Here is a 19447-nt window from a genome sequence, read left to right as displayed (position 1 = left end):
CAAATAACTGTATTGGAACATCCTCCCTACTCACCTGATCTGGCCCCCAATGACTTCTTTATTTACCTAAAAATAATGGAAATATTGAAAGGAAGACATCTTGATGACATTCGTGACATCAATGGTAATACGATAACAGCTCTGATGGCCACTCCAGAAAAAGAATTCTGGAATGAGTGGACTAGCCTCTGGCACTGGCATAGTTTCCCAAGGGGAATACTTCAAAGGTGACCGTAGTGATATTCAGCAATGAGGTATGTAGCACTTTTTCTAGGATGAGTTCGGGAACTTAATTGTTTGACCTCATAAGTATTATTCATATGGTGGTGTGGGAATAAAATAAATATGGCAATGAAGAGAAAAATAACCAAAAACTGGATATCACAATTTACCTCATGCCTTTTGGCTAATGCCTACCAGGGGAGTTTCCTAATAGGCTATTTTAGTCTGCCTACCCCCCGCCCACACACACACACCCTTGTTTCCTCCTGTAAGGAACAATTTATAATAGCTCACTGGAATTGCCTTGACACTATCTTCTCTCTCCAGAGTCCTCATCCTCAATCTCCCTACCTGCCCCCACCTGCAGGAGAAAAGGGAATTATTCTCTCCCTTCAGTGACAAACTGCTCACTTTTTGAAGGAGCAACTGGGGCCACACTAGAGATTTTTACATTACTATACTCTGTAGATAAGCTCTTAACTAGAATGAGGGACTTAAGTAGTTAAGCATTTTAAGTAGTTAAGTTCTTTTTTTAGGATAGGATTTTGGCTTTGTGTTCATATAAGTGTGAAGCTATTAAAATGTTTATCCCAAAACAGAAAAGGAAGTTTTTCTAAGTCTTCCACCACAATTACCATTAAAATAAGTACATTGATTAATTATAAATTCAAGTAGGCCTCCCCTCTAGAAAAGCTGCAAGTGTTGAAATAGCAGTTGGTCCCACTAACTTTTTAAACGTGTGTCATCTTAATCTCTACATCACATAATGTTTATGAGCCCTGGCTTTAAAGCTAGACAAAAATACGTTAAAATTCTGGAATCAATTTAGGTAAGATATTAATATTTAAACTTTGTTTCATCATCTGTAAAATGGGATTACTAATGCCACCTACTTCATAGGATTGTTTCTGTTATAGAACAGAAACAGTTTGTGCACTCAGCACTAGCGGAGCCAAACACTAAACACCAGGAATTGCAATGAAGAAATATTGGCTATTTTATTATGAAGGGTGCCATACAGGAGAACAGGAAGCTAATGCTCAAAAGCCCAGATTCCTTGATGGCATGTAGATTACAGATTATATATAGGGCGAAATCATAATACACTGTGGTTTAGGGGTTCAGGGTTGTGCTGGGAGCTGATTGCTTGGAGGTGAGGGAAGGGTAATAAATCATTTCCTCAAGTCTTGAGAACACTTCTGAGGTCTTCTCTGACCTCCCTGTCTGGTCCCATGGAAAAGTAGCCAGAGGGTCGTTCCACCCTAGGGCTCAGGAGCAGAAACATAATTTAGGTCAAGATGCTGTCTTTAGCCTGCAGGAGGGCCAGGGCCAGACCTTCTGATCATTAGTCAGGTCTGGGCTAAAAGCTAAGTCTGGGGGGAAAGTATATCTCTGTGGGGTATATATAGAAAAAGAAGGATATGATTGATTTCTAGAGCTAAGATTTAAAAGTAAATTTAATCAAAGTCTTAAGGACCCTCGGTTTTATCTCTAGCATTTAAAAGATAAATAAATAAGATAAAGGAAGCCATTGTTACATCATCTGGAACATAACAAATGCTCAATAATACGAAGTATTACTAAGTTATGGTAATAGATTTCAGAAAACAAGGCCAAACTTTTTTCTTTTTTTTTTAAGTTTTGCATACGCCTTGTTCTAACTTCCCTCTGGAGCCATAATAAGCTCCTGATGCAATTCAGATCTTTAAATTTGCCAAGAACAGCTGATGAAATTCAAGGTAATGTAAAAAGGTGCATTTTTTCATGTCTTGTTTTAAGAGAAGAAAATAAAATGCCAATGAAGTGTTTTGCTCTCCTTTTTAAAGGGGCAAAATAAAGTAAGTCATACAAATCACCTCATTTTCTTATTTCAAATTACTGAATACATTTTTTATGTCACTTCTTTTTTTTAGTGATATAATCCTGAATTCCCCTTCAATATTCTGACATTTTTGTGGCTGGTTTAGTATGGCTGTTATGAGAGTTTTAAGAGCTAGATATACCCAGATAAGCAGGGTACTAATAAAAGTTATTTATACTTTAAAATATGATTATACAACAGTTTAGCAGTTTACCAAAGCCTTCGTATTGATTCTAAACATAACTGATTTCTTTGAGGATATTCTCAAATCTTCCTTTTATTGTTTCTGTAGTCAGAGTTAGATTGAGCATAATCTCTGCTAAACTGAAGAAGAGAAAAACAGAATTATTTTATACTTTAAAAGTCTCCTGCAGTCTGTGATCTGGTATTTCAGGTAAACACATTTTATGGTATTGTTTTCCATTTTTATAGTAATGCTTTTGGATTCTATATTAAAGAAATCTTAGCATCAAATTGTTTGAACATATCCCTCTTCTTCATGAAGCCTACCCTGTTGTTTGAGGTGTTGGTTTACTGGCTGTGGTGTCCCTTGTGGTTTTATGCAAGTATTTCGTTAATGATTGGTCTAATGAAGTCCAGGTCTCTAAGGTTTTCATTGCATCTCTATTTCAGTTTTAAATCTTTTGAAAGATAGTCTTCATTACTTTAGAGACCTTAGCACCACATTTTGTTAACCAAAATCAAATAGTTAATGTTCTTTCATCATATTTTTTACTATAAAATTAATATCACATTATAAAAAATGTTCGAAATAAAATTCTCTGGTGAACTACTTATCAATTGCTGTATAACAAATTATACCAAAACTTGTTTTAAGAGCTTAAAAGAGGAGCACTGAACATTGTATATCATACAGTTTGTGAGTCAGCTGTTCAAGAGTGACTGAGTAGAAATGACTCATGGTATCTTACGATGTTGCAGTTGAAGGGACCAATAACCTATCAGAGTGGCATGAACAGTGTGCAGGGGTTCAGAACGAGCCATCCCAATGTATGTCTCAGTGGTAAAGGATTATTTTAAGCAAAAGGCAACCAATACAAGACACTGGACTCAAGAGAAACTTCTTCTCCCCCCAAAGTATTTAGAACAATTTAAAGTAGGGGCCTGTTCATGATGAGAGTTATCACAGAAATAACTTTTTACTAACTATTTGGCAGGGCAAACTAATAATTACTGAACATGTGCTCTCCCTGCAATTTCTCTTTGAAGTCCCAAGGTATCTTACCTCATCCCTAGCTCAGAATGTCATACATACCTCAATTTCCCTTTCTGTCTTTGAACCTCTCATGTATGTGAGGTTTCTGATTATCTCATGTATGTGGGGTTTTCATACATATGCATGTAATTAAATTTCATCATTTTATCTTGCTAATCTATCTCATGTTTATTTAAGTATTAGACCAGACAAAAGAACCTTGAGGGTGGAAGAAAGTTTCTTCCTCCCCCCCAACTACTATAAAGTAAAAAATTTGGACAAACAGCTGCATTAGCTCAATGTTCCTTTGACTGATGATTAAAATAGGACTTTCTGAGAATTAAACTGCCATAAATCCCCCTTCAGGAAAAATTCCAACCAAAAAGCAGACTCCCCATTAGCACCAGGATAAAAAGTTTTGTAAAAAAAAAAAAAAGTCCAATAGAACATTCCAAACTTCCCCACTGAGGCCCCACCTCACTCCCTTTTGTTAAGCTGATATATAAACACTTACTCCTAGTTTTCTGGGGAACCACTCCTTGTAAAGCACTCCCATATGTATGTGAAATAAACTTTTGGTAATCTGATTGTTGTCAATTTATTCACAGCCCCACCACTGCCATCACTACCACTTAGACCTAAGTTGTTAGAGGAAAAATTTTCCTCCCAACACAGTACAAATGTCAGCTTAAGTTGCAGTCATCTGAAGAATGGACTACGATTGGAGGATCTGATTCCAAAGCTCATGAACATGGTTGGTAAGTCCTTGATGGATGCAGGCAGAAGCAGCTTCAATTTTGCTCATAATGTGGAACTCTCCATATGACTGCTACAGTATCCTCATGGATGGGCGGGCTGGCTGGCTTCTCTCAATGAGTAATCAAAGAGAAAGGAAAACAGAACCTATAATATCTTTCATGACCTAGCCTTAGAACTCACGTATTGTCATTTCCGTAATATCATATGAGTTACATGAGTCAGCCCTATTCAATGTAGGAGGTGATGATACACCTCCTACATAAATACCTGGTACATAAATACCAGGAGGCAATATCACTGGGGGCCATTTTGGAGCCTGGCTATCACAATAGCTTTCCTTTTTTTTTTTTTTTTTCTTATTTAGTTGAAATCCTATGGTAAATGCAATTCTAAATTCCATTTTTTAAATTAGTATTACATACAAAGCTATTTTTCTTTGCCATTATATCGTCTTTACAATCACCTTTTTTAATGAATACATAGTACCCTATCATAATTTAGTTCGCAACTCCACTATTCTTGACATTTACTCTCCTTTTAAAGTAGATAATTTTGACATTTAATCATTTCTTCTTTTAAAGAAGTACTTAGCAGCTTTTTCACAACATTAACCCCATAAAAAGGATTGTACGTTTTATTTTAACAGAAAATACAGTGTAACTTATGACCATAGCTGATTAGACTTAATTGATTCCGCTGGTCTAATTTTTCCTTAGAAAACTATTTGAGAGGAGCATTTTTGTGTCTCTGGAAACTCTGTGCTATGTGGATAGAACATAGGATAATGGGCTGACCTATTTCTTCAGTCACATCTTTTGCCATTAAGAATCTTAGAAAAGGAAATAGCTATGCTTAAAACCCTTGTAGGATCTTTATTTACTACACAATAATGTCCAAGCAAATATGTCATAAAAGGCCTGTCACAAATTGTCCCCTGCTTACCTTGCCTCTTCATCCTCCTCTTTCATATAACCCTACATTTTGCACAAGCTGAATAAGTGGCATTCAGGCCCGGAACAGGCTAAACTCTTTTACCCAGGCATCCTTTTGTTCATGTTGCTCTTACAGCTTGGAATGCACTCTTGTACCCCCAATACTGCCTTTCCCATTTATCTGACAAACTGCTCATCTTTCAAGAATCCATATGAAGTTTCCTTAAAATTCCTTCTCCAAATAGAATCTACAACTTCTTCCTTTGTGTTCCTGTTTGTGTTCCTTCAAAAATTCTATCATAGGACCTGTTTCATTCCATTGCACTTGTTTATAATGTCCTCAGTTTCAAAATATCTTAACTGTGTTTTCTCAGTACCTCCCTCGTCAAGACATAAGTGCTTAGCACACGGCAGTTTCACAATAAAAGGTAAAATGAATGACCCTTAGAGAAATTCAGCAACATCCTCTTCCTTACTTTGGAAAAAACCCTAAGAGAACATAGTGTTTGTTTTTCAAGGACATCACAGGAGGAGCTTTGAGGAGCCTCTTTGCCTTATATTCAACAAATATTTATTGAGCAACTACTCTGTACCAAGCACTGTTCTAAGTGCTGGGGTATATTCTAGCGGGTATTAAGAGACTAAACAAATATATAATGAGTGATGATGTGAGATGTTATTAAGTAATAAATAGAAAATAAAACAGGCTAACGTAATAAGGTGGTCAAGGAAGACTTCTCTGAAGGGATGATATTTGTGCAGATGGAAGTAAGCAAATAAGTAATGTGATAAATCATGAAAGAGGATTCCAGGCAGCAAAAACATCAAAGACAAGTAAGTACCTGGTGCAATCATGAAATAACCAGGAAGCCAGTATAACTGGTGCTGAGTGAGCAAGGAGGACAATGTGAGTCTATGAGGAGAGAAAGTAAACTGAGGACCTATTTTAAAGACGTTGATACTTACTCAGAGTAAGCAGTCAAATGACAAAAATAGACAGATTTTAAAAAACATTTATATGGAGTCTGTGTGGAGATTAAGGTGCGGATGGTTGAGGGATGAAACAGGAAGACCATTTAGGACGCTACTGCAGTAACCCAATGAGAAATGATGGCTTGTACCAGGTGGAAGTGGTAGGTGTGGGGAAAATAATCATATTTGGGATATAGCATGAAGATAGATGTGGAGAGAGGACTCAAAGATGAATCTGGCTTATGGTTTGAAAAATCAGAAGAATAAAGTTTCTATTTGCTGAGATAGGGCAGACTGCTTGGATAACAGGTGTGAGGGAAAGATAAAGAGGAAATTGGTTTTTGCTGTATTAAAATTGTATTTGGCAAATAGGCAGTTGGATATGCAAGTCTGGAATTGTTCTAGTCACTATGGCTCTGTAAAAAGTTATCTCTAAAATTAGTGTCTTAAAACAATGACGGCATTTATTTTGACATCTGTGTTCTACTTGGCATCAGTTGGGTTGACGTAAAGTCTAGGGGCTGGAACATTCTAAAGGGTCACTCAGTCATATGTCTGGTGGTAGATGCTGGCTGGTGGCTGAAATCTTAGCTAGGCCTGTTGGTTAAAACTGACAAACATGACCTCTCCACATGGTTCCCCAAAGCAAGTATCCAGAAAGAGGGAGAGAGAGAGAAAGCACATGCACCCCGGGTGGAAGCTATATTTTTTAATGAACTCATCTTGCAAGTCAAATAGCATCACTTCCACTATTTTGGGGCAGTCGTAAGTGTCCACCAAGATTCAAGAGGTGAGAACAGTGTTAGTCACACTGTAAAAACACATGGGATAGGAAACATAACTATGAAAAATACCCGTTAGCTAATTCCCTTCCTAGCAGCCTTCGGCTCAGATCGAAATGGTTTTCTGAAAGCCAGCAGCTTTCACCAAGCACTTGGAAATTGGAGCTGAGCAAAGTAAATACACACATTGTCATCTGCTGTAGGATATTTTGAAACTGACAACTGCTTAGGGAATTTTTAACCCTGATATTCTTGTCCTTAGCTTCAAATATTAATGACCTTGAAGCAAGTAAGTCTTAAGCACAGGTATTAAGTATACTTTTGAGGGGAAGCAGAATTTGCAACCCAAAAATATGCCTTTAGGGATATTGATTATTTTGAGCTGGTTATTTTCAAGAAACAAAAGATCAGGAAAAACCTCTGACCTTCCCCCTTACTGCCTGAAAGAATTTAGAGAGAGATTCTGCTCCAGGACAGGGGATGTCATCAGAGATAACAACAGTTGAATGTGAACTATTATAGTATGTGATAGATAGGGAGGAATCCAGCAAGGCCCTTGGATCAAAGTCTCCTGTCAGTCCCATTGTTCAAGATGGCCCAGCAAATATCTATTTACCAAACATTTGCTTTTCTATCTCTATATGAAATGTCTTCTTGCCTTTTGAAGTTCCAAACCACAACCCCCGCACTTTCTCCTTAGACCAGGCATGGCACATAAGCCTCAACTCTCCAATTTGTCCCCAGTCTCCTATTCTTATGGATTCCTCATATGTATAAACATAATACATTTGGGCATTTTCTCCTGCCAATCTATCTCATGCTGATGTGATTATTATTCCAGCCACAAGAATTTAGAAAGGTGGGATGAAAAGTATTTTATCACACCCACACTTCTATCAGATTCGATAATTTTTATTATAATATGTCTATTATAATATGGCATATTATAATGTCAATAACTTTTATTACAATATAAATCAGTTCAAATATTTAATGTTCTTCCAATGAGAAATAAGAATTCAACATTTTTCTTACTTACAGATATTCAGGAATGGACTCACAGCATATTTTAAGTGATATCTTATACTTATTTAAAAAAACCTAAGTTAAACAAGGCATTCTGTTCTAATTAGAGGGATTCAGATATTAAGCGAGATGTTGTGTGACTGAAGTAGCGTTATGGTACCTAGAGACTTTGCCAAAGGATACACATTTCTTTAATGTAAGTAAAAGACACTCAAACATAGCTGCATGAAGATGGCTACATAAAACAAAACACTAAATAATTCTGTTCCCTTTATAGGGTCAATATCCTCTTGTATTCAAGTCCCCATGAAGGTACCCACTACTGATAATAACATCTAATATCAGTATTCATCGGGTCATTTGAGAAACTCAATCAAGGCATTTCTAGGAGAAGCATAGGGTGTTTATATACCCTATAGACATCTTAAACTGTTCTGAGAGCCACACAGTCATAGTTTTATGTGTCAATAATTTGCTGGTGGGATGCAGTCAGGTGGAAGCTCCAAATAAACCGTGTCAAAATACAAATGCATTTGCCCTGGAAATAACTGTCTCTAAACAACTTATGTGCTTGGGAGCTAATACAAATCATTCCAGCACATATTTGGCAACTACAGTAAGCTGGGTTGAATCAAAAGGTGAACCCAAGAGTCCCTGGCATCTGACTAGGTCAAATAGGATTGTTTCAGGCCTGCTTAAATTCTATCCTCCCAGATTACATTCCCAGCATTTTCCAAAACAGTACAAAGAGGATATCTCTTGGTACCATAGTTATATTTTGCATGTGTTCTAATTGCTATCAGTTCTAAGTTATAGTGAAGTTGACATTAAGTAGTATATGAAGCACCATGATTTCAAATATAGGATCATAAAAATTTTAATGTATATCTATTTTCAAAACTAAAAAAATTACTCATGAAATAGAAAATATTGATTTTTTTTTGACCTCTAAACCTCACTGTAACAGCCATTGACTTGTATAAAAACAAAGTTTCTCTGTTGAGACACAATAAAATTTAAATTGTATCATTGACATTAATTTGAGTTTATAACTCCTTTCTTCATTGAATTTCAAATATTTCATTGTCATATAAAACATCCACTTTAGAAAAGATTGTCTCTATATGCTTCTGGCATTTTTCAAGACATAAATCAGATCACCACACGCTTATACTTAAAACCATACAATTACTTTCTCTTGCAAGCAGAATAAATTCAAACTCCTGACATGACCTTCAATACTCTGCATTAACTATCACTATTTGCTTGTATACCATTTCTTTTTTTAATTTATTTTTTAATTTTTCAATTACATTTGACACTCAATATTATTTTATATTAATTTCAGGTGTACAGCATAGTAGTTAGACATTTATATGATTTAAGAAGTGATCCCCATGACTAGTCTAGGACCCACCTGGCACTATACATAGTTATTACCATATTATTGACTATATTCCCTATGCTTTACTATACAATCACATGACTATTATATAGCTACCAATTTGTATTACTTAATCCCTTGACATTTTTTTACCCTGCCCTCCAACCCCCCTCACATCTATCACCCTGATAAATCTAGTACCCATCTGACACCATACATAGTTATTATAATATTACTGACTATTTTCCTTATTCTGTAATCTACATCTCCATGACTACTGTGTAACAACCAATTTGTGCTTCTTAATCCCTTCCACTTTTCCACTCACCCCCTCCCCCGCCAATCTCCCTCCTATGGGGCAACCATCAAAATGTTCTCTGTATCGATGAGTTTGTTTTTATTTTGTTTCTTTTGCTCTTTAGATTCCACATATAAGCAAAATCACATTATACATATCTTTCTCTATCTGACACACTCCACTCAGAACAATACCCTCCAGATCCATCCATACCATCGCAGATAGCAAGAACCCAATCCTTTCCATGCCAGAGCAATATTCCATCATATACCGCCAACTCTTTATCCATTCATCCATCAATGAACACCCAGGCTGCCTCCACATCTTGGCCATTATAAACAATGTTGCAATGAACATATGGATGCACACATCCCCTCATAGTACTGTTCTGGTTTTCTTCAGATACATATAGAGAAGTGGGATTACTGGGGCCTTCTTTGTCTCTTGTTCTAGCCTTTGTTTTAAAGTCTATTTTGTCTAGTACAAGTATTGTTACCCCAACTTTCTTTTTTTCTGTTTCCATTCCATTTTTATGAAATATCTTTTGGCATCCCTTTAATTTTACTCTGTGTGTGTATTTCAATCTAAAGTGAGTCTCTTGAAGGCAACATATGTGAGGGTCTTGTTTTGTTATCCGTTCAGTCACACGATCTTTTAATTGGAGCATTTAATCCATTTACAGTTAAAGTAAGTGTTGATTGATATATAGCTATTAGGTTGGCGCAAAAGTAATTGCAGTTTTTGCACTTGTTTTTAACCTTTTAAACCACAATTACTTTTGCACCAATCTAATGTAACCATTTAACTATTCATATTTTTAATCTTTTTTTTTTCATATTAAAGAAGTCCCTCTAAAATTTCTTATTAGAAATACTGGTTTAGTGGTGATGAACTCCTTTAGCTTTATCTTATCTGGGAAGCTCTGTATCTATCCTTCCATTATAAATGATAGCTTTGCTGGGTAGAGTAGTCTTGGTTGTAGGTCCTTGCTTTTCATCACTTTGACTATTTCATCCAATTCCTTCTGGCCTATAAAATTTCTGTTGAGAAATCAGTCGATAGTCTTATGGGAGCTCTCTGGTAGGTAACAGACTGCTTTTCTCTTGCTGCTTTTAGATTCTTTCTTTGCCTTTAACCTTTGACATTTTAATTATGGTATGTCTTGGTGTGGGGCTCTTTGGATTCATCTTGCTTGGGACTCTCTGCATTTTTTGGGCTTGTATATCTATTTCCTTTGGCAGGTTAGGGAAGTTTTGCATCATTATTTCTTCAAATAGGTTCTCAATTCCTTATTCTCTCTCTTCTCCTTCTGGTACTTCATGATGCAAACATTGGTATGCTTGATGTTGTCTCAGTAGTCCCTTAAAATATCCTCATTTTTTCGAATTCTTTTTTCTTTTTGCTGTTTTGCTTGGTGTTTTCTGCTACCTTATCTTCTAAATTGCTGATTCGATCCTCTGCTTCATCTAATCTACTGTTGATTCCCTGTAATGTATTCTTCATTTCAGTTATTGTATTCTTAATTTCTGACTGATTCTTATTTTATATTTTTCATCTCCATTTTTATGTTTCCTATCTATTGAAGTTCTTCCTGAAATCATTGAGCATACTTATAACCATTGTTTTCAACTCTGCATTTGGTAGATTGATTGTCTCCATTGTGTTTAGTTCTTTTTCTGGAACTTTATTATGTTCTTTCATTTGGAACATGTTTCTTTGTCTGACCATTTGGCTGCATCTCTGTGTTTGTTTTAGGTGGGGCTGCTATATCTCCTGGTCTTAGTAGAGTGGCCTTATATAGGTAGGTGTCCTGGGGGGGGCCCATAGGTGCAGTCTCACTGGTCACTTTAGTGGGTACTGTAGGAGTGTCCCTTGTGTGCATTGTGTGTGCCCTCCTGTTGTAGTTGGGCTCTTGTTCATGACTGAATGTCAATGGGAGATATTGACCCCCAGGCTGATTGGTTGGGAGGACAGGCCATAATTACAGTGGAGAAACTATTGTGCCAGGGCTGACACATCATAAAGCAGGCTTCACTTTAGGAGGGCTCTGGTGCCTGCCCAATCTGCTCTTTGGGTGTGTCATCCTTGGAGGCAGCCAGTGATGCTCTGTCTTGGTCAAAGCTCGCTACCAGCCATGCCAGCCCCATGATCTACCAGAAGGGGCTCTGCCCCAGTCCTGGTTCAGCCACAGCCTGTGCCCTGCCCAGGGCCACCTGGCACCAGCCACAAAACAATCCATAGATAGCCACCACTCACACTGTGCTTGGAGGTGCCTCAAGAGTCCCAGTTGGGAATCGAGGCCAGCTGCAGCTAGTGTTAGGCTTACGGCTCTTCAAGAAGTCTTAGACAAACAGAAGCCAGATGCTGCTTGTTTGGGTTTTGTGAACCTTTGGGAGATTTTAGGAGAGTCCAAAGCATGATCCAAGACAGGCCACTTGTATGGAAATGTCACTGGAAGCAGCTTGGGTGTCCCCAAAAGATTGGTGGGGTGGGGTCTCTGGGAATCACCAAGGCTGGGCAAACAAATGGTGTTAGCCAGGTTGATGGAGACTCAGATATGGAGGCTGCTGACATCTGCATGCTGGAAGTGTGTAGGGCTCAACAAAGAAATAATGGATTATGCTGGTAGTTTTGTTTGGGAGAAAACTGCCCTTCCTGCTCTTGCCCTGGAACCAGACAATTGAGTTCCTTCCTGTATGTCCCTGCTGCCTTTTGAGCTGCTGCCCCAGCTGTAGAGCTCAGAGCAAGTGAGTCCATCAGCAACTAAGTCTATGTGCATCCCATTTAAGAGGATCACCTGGGATTGTAGTCAGCCTCCATCTCACTCAGTCAGTCTCCACTGGTTTTCTTTCTTCTTCTTCTTTTTTTTAATTAAAGTTTACTAGGGTGACAATTGTTAGTAAAGTTACATAGGTTTCAAGTGTACAATTTTGTAATACATCATCTATATATCACGTTGTGTGTTTAACACCCAGAGTCAGTTCTCCTTCCATCACCATATATTTGATCCCTTTTACTCTCACCTACCACTGGTTTTTACAGCAGAAGTTAGTGGGACTTATCTCCCCAGCCTGGACGTCTGTCTGGGCTGGGGAGACTAGTGTGAACCTGTGACCCCTTGCTCTTCTGTGTGTGTGCGTGTGGGGGGGTGGTATGAACCAAGACATCCCTCCTGATTTTTAACCACTATACACAGGTGTGGGACCAGCTTGTTCTGTGTCTCTGTTCCTCTTATCAATCTCAAGTTGGCTTCTTCTGTATGTCCTTAGTTGTAGAACTTTGGTTCAGCTAAACTTCAGATGATTCTCAATGATAATTGTTCTGTCGTTTAGTTGTAATTTTGATGTGGTTATGAGAGGAGGTGAGCACAGCATTTATCTACTCTGCCATTTTGACCAGAAAATCCTCTATACCTTTTTTAATAGCACTCTTCACTCTCCAACTATACAGCAGCTTCATTTGCCATGGTCCTGGTCACTCATCTCCAAGCTCCTTCCTGCTAAAGGATTTTTAAATTGCTGCTCCTCTTCCTGGAATGCTCTTCTCCCAAAGTTTCAAAAGACTGCTTTCTTTTATTGTAATCTCAGTTCAAATGGAATTTGCTAAAAAAGATTTTCCTTAATCACCCAAACCAAAATTGCATACCAAATGTAAGTTACTTCTTTAATTTTGGGGGGAGCACTTATCACTCTGAACTTATTTTATTTACTAGTTTACACATTTGTTTCTTTCCCTTCCCCCTAAATTTGTAAATGTTTCTTTTTAATCTTTCTTCATTTATAGTACATATCTTTCTGACCTCTGGTCAAAAATGTACCCTGTATCTGACTTCTTACTCAAATACATCAGATAATTATTATTACATTTTTTAAAATATGGGTGAAAATATTCTTGGAACCCATTCTTGTGATCAGAAATAGATCCACCCAAAGTGTTGAGAGCTGAAGAAGTTCTTGAAGGTCAGTTGATGGCTTAATGTCCTTGAAAAATCCTGTGATTTTTCTTGGAAGCGCACTCCAAAGCTCAGAGCTCAGGATTCTTCTACCATGATCAAGTCTATGCAAGAATCAACATTATGGATATGTGTAGGATCCTAGTATTAGAAAATGTAGTTTTTGATGTACCAAAAGAAGGGGCTATTGTTTGTTGAGTTATGCTTTCTTCGAATGCACTCTCTATTCAGATTCAGGTTTTGTTTACTGTTAAAAGCTGTATTGAGGTTTAATTCATAAACCATAAAGTCATACTTTTGAAGTGTACAATCAGTGGATTTTAGTGTATTCACAAAGTTGTATGACCATTATCCCTAATTTCAAAATGTTTTCATCACCCCAAAAAAGAAACCCATAATGTTTAGCAATCATGCAACACATGCCACCCAAACAAGCCCATGGAAAACATTTATCTACATTCTGTCTCTATGGATTGTCATAATACACACATTTATTTAGGTCATCTTTAATTTTTTTCAATGATGTTTATAGTGTCAGTGAACAGTATATTATTGCATTCCTTTTGTTAAATTTATTCCCCAAATTATTATTTTTGATGTGATTATAAATGAATTTTTAAAAATTTCTTCTTTGATGCTAGAAATGGGGTTTTCATACAAGACCCTTTTTTAGGCTGAGGAATTTCCCTCCTATAACTAGTTTTTATTCATTTTATTTATTTATTTATTTATCTATTTATTTATTTATTTATTTATTTGTTTATTTTAATTTTATTATAGAGGGGCATTGAATTTTTACCCCATGATTTTTCTGCATCTATTGAGATGTTTATTTAGTTTTTACATGATTTCTATAGTACTCCATCTGACAAGGGGACACAGTCTTTGCAAATTCATGTGGAATATTCTCCAGGACAGACCACATGTTAGACCATAAAACATGTATCAATAAATTTAATTAGTTTTCAACAAAATATTATGAGACATAAACCATGCTTAAAATAGGAATAAGATCTATAATAGCAATGCCTCATCAAACAGAGAACATCTATAAATAATTAGAAATTAAAACAAAGAACCAAATAAAAATTCTGGAACTAAAATGTATAATTACTGAAATTAAAGATTCACTAGAGATTCTCAACAATAGATTTTACCTGTCAGAAAAAAGAATAAAAAAACTCGAACATAAATCAATAGGACTGCACAACTTGAAAAACAAACAATGAGGAAAATTTAACACCAACAGAGAAATGTGAGACATCCTTAAACACACCAACATACACATAATAAGAGTATAAGGAGAATGGAATAAAGAAGCAGAGAAATACCTTTGATAAAATAATGCCTGTAGACTTCCCTAATTTGGTGAATAATGTTAATTCTATACATTCAAGAAACTCAACAAACTCCACAAAGAGATTCACACCCAGATGCATTATAATAAAAATACTGAAAGATAATCTTGAAAGTAGCAATAGAAAAACAGCTCATCGCATACAAGAAGCCCTACTAAAACTAGGAGTCAATTTCTCATTAAAACCATGGAGGCTAAAAGGCAGTGGAATGACCTATTCCAAGTGCTAAAACCAAACAAACAAACAAACAAACAAACAAACAAAAACCTGTCAACCAAGAATCATACATAACAAATCATATCTTTCAAAATGAACACAAATTAATGACATTCCAAAATAAAGACTGAGATGTCATTGCTAGTAGACATATCCTACAAGAAATGCCTAAAGAAGTTCTTCAGACTGACAGAAAGTGACCACAGATTGATGTTTGAATCTACAGAAATAAAGAACACAAGTGAAGGTTAATATGTAATTTTAAAAGGCTATATAAATGCTTTATTCTTCTTCCTGCTCTTACCTGACATAAGAATTACTCAAATTGTATTGTTGGGTCTCTGACATACAGAAAGATACTATATTTGACAATATCAGCACAAAGGAAGTGAATGAGAGCAATGTTGTATTGAAGTAATGAAATGACAGCACATGGTAATTCAAATCCGAAAGAAAAATGGAGAATCATGAAGGATAAATGATAAGGTAAATATAACAAACTCTATAAATATTCACTTGTTATTTCTTTTCTAAGATTCTTTAATAGATATAAAATTATATAAAAAGTTATTGTGGAGATCATTTAGCAATACATACAAATATCAAATAATTACACCATATACATGAGGCTAATATAATTTTACATGTCAATTATATATCAATTAAAAAAATGAATTGACTGAAAAAACACTTACTTATAATAATGTATTGTAGGGTTGTAACATATGCAGATATATTATGTACAACAATGATACCATAAAATGAGTAGAAATTATAGAGATATTTATAAGTAATGATTCTATATCTCACTATACTTATGTAGTATAGAGCTGAAGTAGACTCTGGTAATTTAAGATGTATATTGTAAGCCCTAGAGGAGCTATTAAGGAAATAATTAAAATATAGTGGAAAAATCATTAAAGAAAATGTTGTTCCACTAGAAAATATTCATTTAGTGCAAAATAAACCAGTAATGGAGGTGTAGAGGAACAAAAAATATGAGACATATGAAACAAAAAGTGAAATAGCAGACGTAAATCTAATTATACCTAATAACTTTAAATATGAATGGATTAAACAATCCAAAAGGTAAAGAGTGGTAGACTGTATTTTTTAAAAATTAACCAACTATCTACTGTCTACAAGAGACACGTTTGAGATTCAAAATAACAAATAAGCTGAAAGGAAAAGGTTGCAAGAAAACTTTTTCGCAACGGGTTTGTCACCAGAATACAGGTGTCGTGAAAAACACCTCTAAATCTAATCCAAAATAGTAAAGGAAAAGATACACATCAGCATCGTTGTCAGGAGACACATAGATTCTGGCAGGTCTACCACTACTGGTCATCTGATCTACAAATGTGGTGGCATCAACAAAAGAACCATTGAAACATTTCAGAAGGAGGCTGCTGAGACGGGAAAGGGCTCCTTCAAGCATGCCTGGGTCTTGGATAAACTGAAAGCTGAACGTGAGCGTGTGATCACCACTGATATCTCCCTGTGGAAATTTGAGACAAGCAAGTGATATGTGACCATCACTAATGGTCCAGGACACAGAGATTTATCAAAAACACAATTACAGGTACATCTCAGGCTGACTGGGCAGTCCTGCTTGTTGCTGCTGGGGTTGGTGAATGTGAAGCAGGTGTTTCCAAGAATGGGCAGAGCCGTGAGCATGCTCTTCTGGCTTACACACTGGGTTTGAAACAACTAACTGTTAGTGTTAACAAAACGGATTCCACTGAGCCACCTTACATCCAGAAGAAATACGAGGATATCATTCAGGAAGTCAGCACCTACATTAAGAAAATTGGCTACGGCTCTGACACAGAATTTGTGCCAATTTCTGGTTGGAATGGTGACAACATGCTGGAGCCAAGTGCTAACATGCCTGGGTTCAAGGGATGGAAAGTCATCTGTAAAAATGGCAATGCCAGTGGAACCATGCCGCTTGTAGCTCTGGATTGCATCCTGCCACCAACTCGTCCAACTGACAAAACTTTGTGCCTGCCCTTCCAGGATATCTACAAAATTCGTGATATTGGTACTGTCCCTGTGGGCCGAGTGGAGACTGCTGTTCTCAAACCTGCATGGTGGTCACCTTTGCTCTTCAGTATTACAACTGAAGTAAAGTCTGTTGAAATGCACCATGAAGCTTTGAGTGAAGCCCTTCCTGGAAACAATGTGGGCTTCAATGTCAAGAATGTGTCTGTCAAAGTTGTTTGTCATGGCAGTGTGGCTGGTGACAGCAAAAATGACCCACCAATAGAAGCAGCTGGCTTCACGGCTCAGGTGATTATCCAGAACCATCCAGGCCAAATCAGTGACAGATATGCACCTGTGCTCGGTTGTCACACAGCTCACATTGCTTGCAAATTTGCTGAGCTGAAGAAGATTGATCGTCATTCTGGGAAACAGCTGGTAGATGGCCAGAAGTTTTTGAAATCAGGTGATGCTGCCATCGTTGACATGGTTCCTGGCAAGCCCATGTGTATTGAGAGCTTCTCTGACTACCCTCCTCTGGGCCATTTTTGCTGTTCGTGTCAGGAGACAGACAGTTGCTGTGGGTGTCATCAAAGCAGTGGACAAGAAGGCAGCTGGATTTGGCAAGGTCACTAAGTCTGCTCAGAAATTTTAGAAGGCAAAATGAATACTATTCCCAATAGCTGCCACCCCAGTCTTAAACAGTAGTGGGAGAACAGTCTGGGAACTATTTGTCTCAATTGGACATTTAAGTTTAATAGTAAAAGATAGGTTAATTATTACAGTGCACTGTAAAACCTTCAGAAGGAAAGGAGAAAGTTTTGTGGACCATTGTTTCATTTGTGTGGCAGTTTTGAAGTCACTACTTTTTGAAATCAGTACTTTTTAATGGAAACAACTTGACCAAAAATCTGTCACAGAATTTTGAGAACCTTTGAAACAAAGTCTCATGAAAAACCTGTGTGTTCCTTCAGTCAACCCTGTAACTTCCTATGGTACTAGTTAGGTAAGAGACTTTGAAGTCTCTTTGGGTAAATCTCTGTGGGTAACTCTAAAGAGTGACCAATAACATATTTTTTTTAATTAGGTATTCTTTTTCTTTTTTTTAAATTAAATTTATTGGGGTGACAATTGTTAGTAAATTTACATAGATTTCAGGTGTACAATTCTGTATTACATCATCTATAAATCCCATTGTGTGTTCACCACCCAGAGTCAGTTCTCCTTCCATCACCATATATTTGATCACCCTTACCCTCATCACCCACCCTCCACCCCTATAACTTATTTCTTGTATTACATCTGCTGAAACATTAGAATTTGATAATTTTCAGTTAATTGTTTTTTTCTGGGTTGGAATTTGTTTTTATTCACCTTGTCTTAAGGGGAGGAATCATCTATTTACAATAGTAAAAAGCTATGGGAAAGGGTCTGTTGGTGGAACATCTCACAGGTTAGGACAGATAAGCAAAAAGTAACTTTGTTGATGTGTGAGCAAGTTTACAAAGGCCAAATTCTGTAATATCAAAGTCCACATGTTGCATATAAAATTTTGCATAGTTACATCAATATTGAGTAAATTTGACGTTATGTCAAATTTTAGTTTTCTAGTTACTGAAATATGAATTCTCACATTTACAAATACTGAATTAATTCAAAGAACCTAAAATGAATCTTAAATAGTATTGAGCACTGTCTTGCAACAATTAATTGTATTCAGATTCTAGGAAAAACAAATAACAGTGGAAGATGAAAAAAAGAGAAAAGGGTGAAAATATATATTATATAAACAGCAACCTTAAGAAAACTTGGGTGGCTATAAGGCAAACAAGAGTTTATAAGAATAAAATTATTAGAAATAAAGAGGAGGAGAGAGACGTCATCAAACTGGTGGCGTGAGGTGAGCCTCTGTAAATCTCCCCGGGAATTTACAACTAATCGAACAACAATAACTCCACAAAGGACTCCCTGCACAGCAGACAGGTAAGACGAAGAGGCCCACTACTGAATTCACCTAAAGGTGGGAGAATCACACAAGCGGGGGAGGAAGTTAGGGAGAAGTGCAGAGACAGAGCCTCACGGGCGCAGGACACAGACCTAGCTCAGTGCTCTGAGCTCGCTGCATCCCAGAACTACTGCAGCTGTGGGAGAGGGAAGAACTTGGACTGCTAGGGCTCTGCTTATGGCCCACAGCGCTGAGGGGGCAGCATATAACACGGCTGAACCCAACGCTCACAGTAGAGACCTCGGAGAAAAGACTGGGGGAAGAAGGTTGAAAATGGTGGTTTAAGCTATCACTGCTGAGCAGAGAACGGAAGCCTTAGGCACTGAGACTAGCTGCCCCAACCTACCCTCCCAGAGCTCGCCCCGCCCCCCACCTGCCCGGTGCTAGAAGCGGAACAGTAACAGTGTGATATCAAAAGAACAGACATTTGCTGTTTTCAGAATTGTGGACCGCAGACAAAGATTCGAAGCCCAACAAATTC

At 37.1% G+C, this 19447-nt stretch overlaps 1 pseudogene across 1 annotated transcript; it reads left to right on the top strand.

The window, feature by feature from the left end:
• The first annotated feature begins 3003 nt into the window (after positions 1 to 3003).
• Positions 3004 to 17616, top strand: LOC308495036 (elongation factor 1-alpha 1-like; annotated as a pseudogene). Its single transcript has 4 exons — positions 3004 to 3094; positions 3908 to 4057; positions 7007 to 7033; positions 16253 to 17616. The product of its transcript is annotated as an elongation factor 1-alpha 1-like (transcript).
• Positions 17617 to 19447: the final 1831 nt, after the last annotated feature.

This window comes from Rhinolophus hipposideros (genome assembly GCF_964194185.1).
Source record: "Rhinolophus hipposideros genome assembly, chromosome: X".
NCBI lineage: Eukaryota > Metazoa > Chordata > Mammalia > Chiroptera > Rhinolophidae > Rhinolophus > Rhinolophus hipposideros.
Note: the sequence above shows the minus strand (reverse complement) of the source record. Positions and strands in the feature narration are given on the sequence as shown.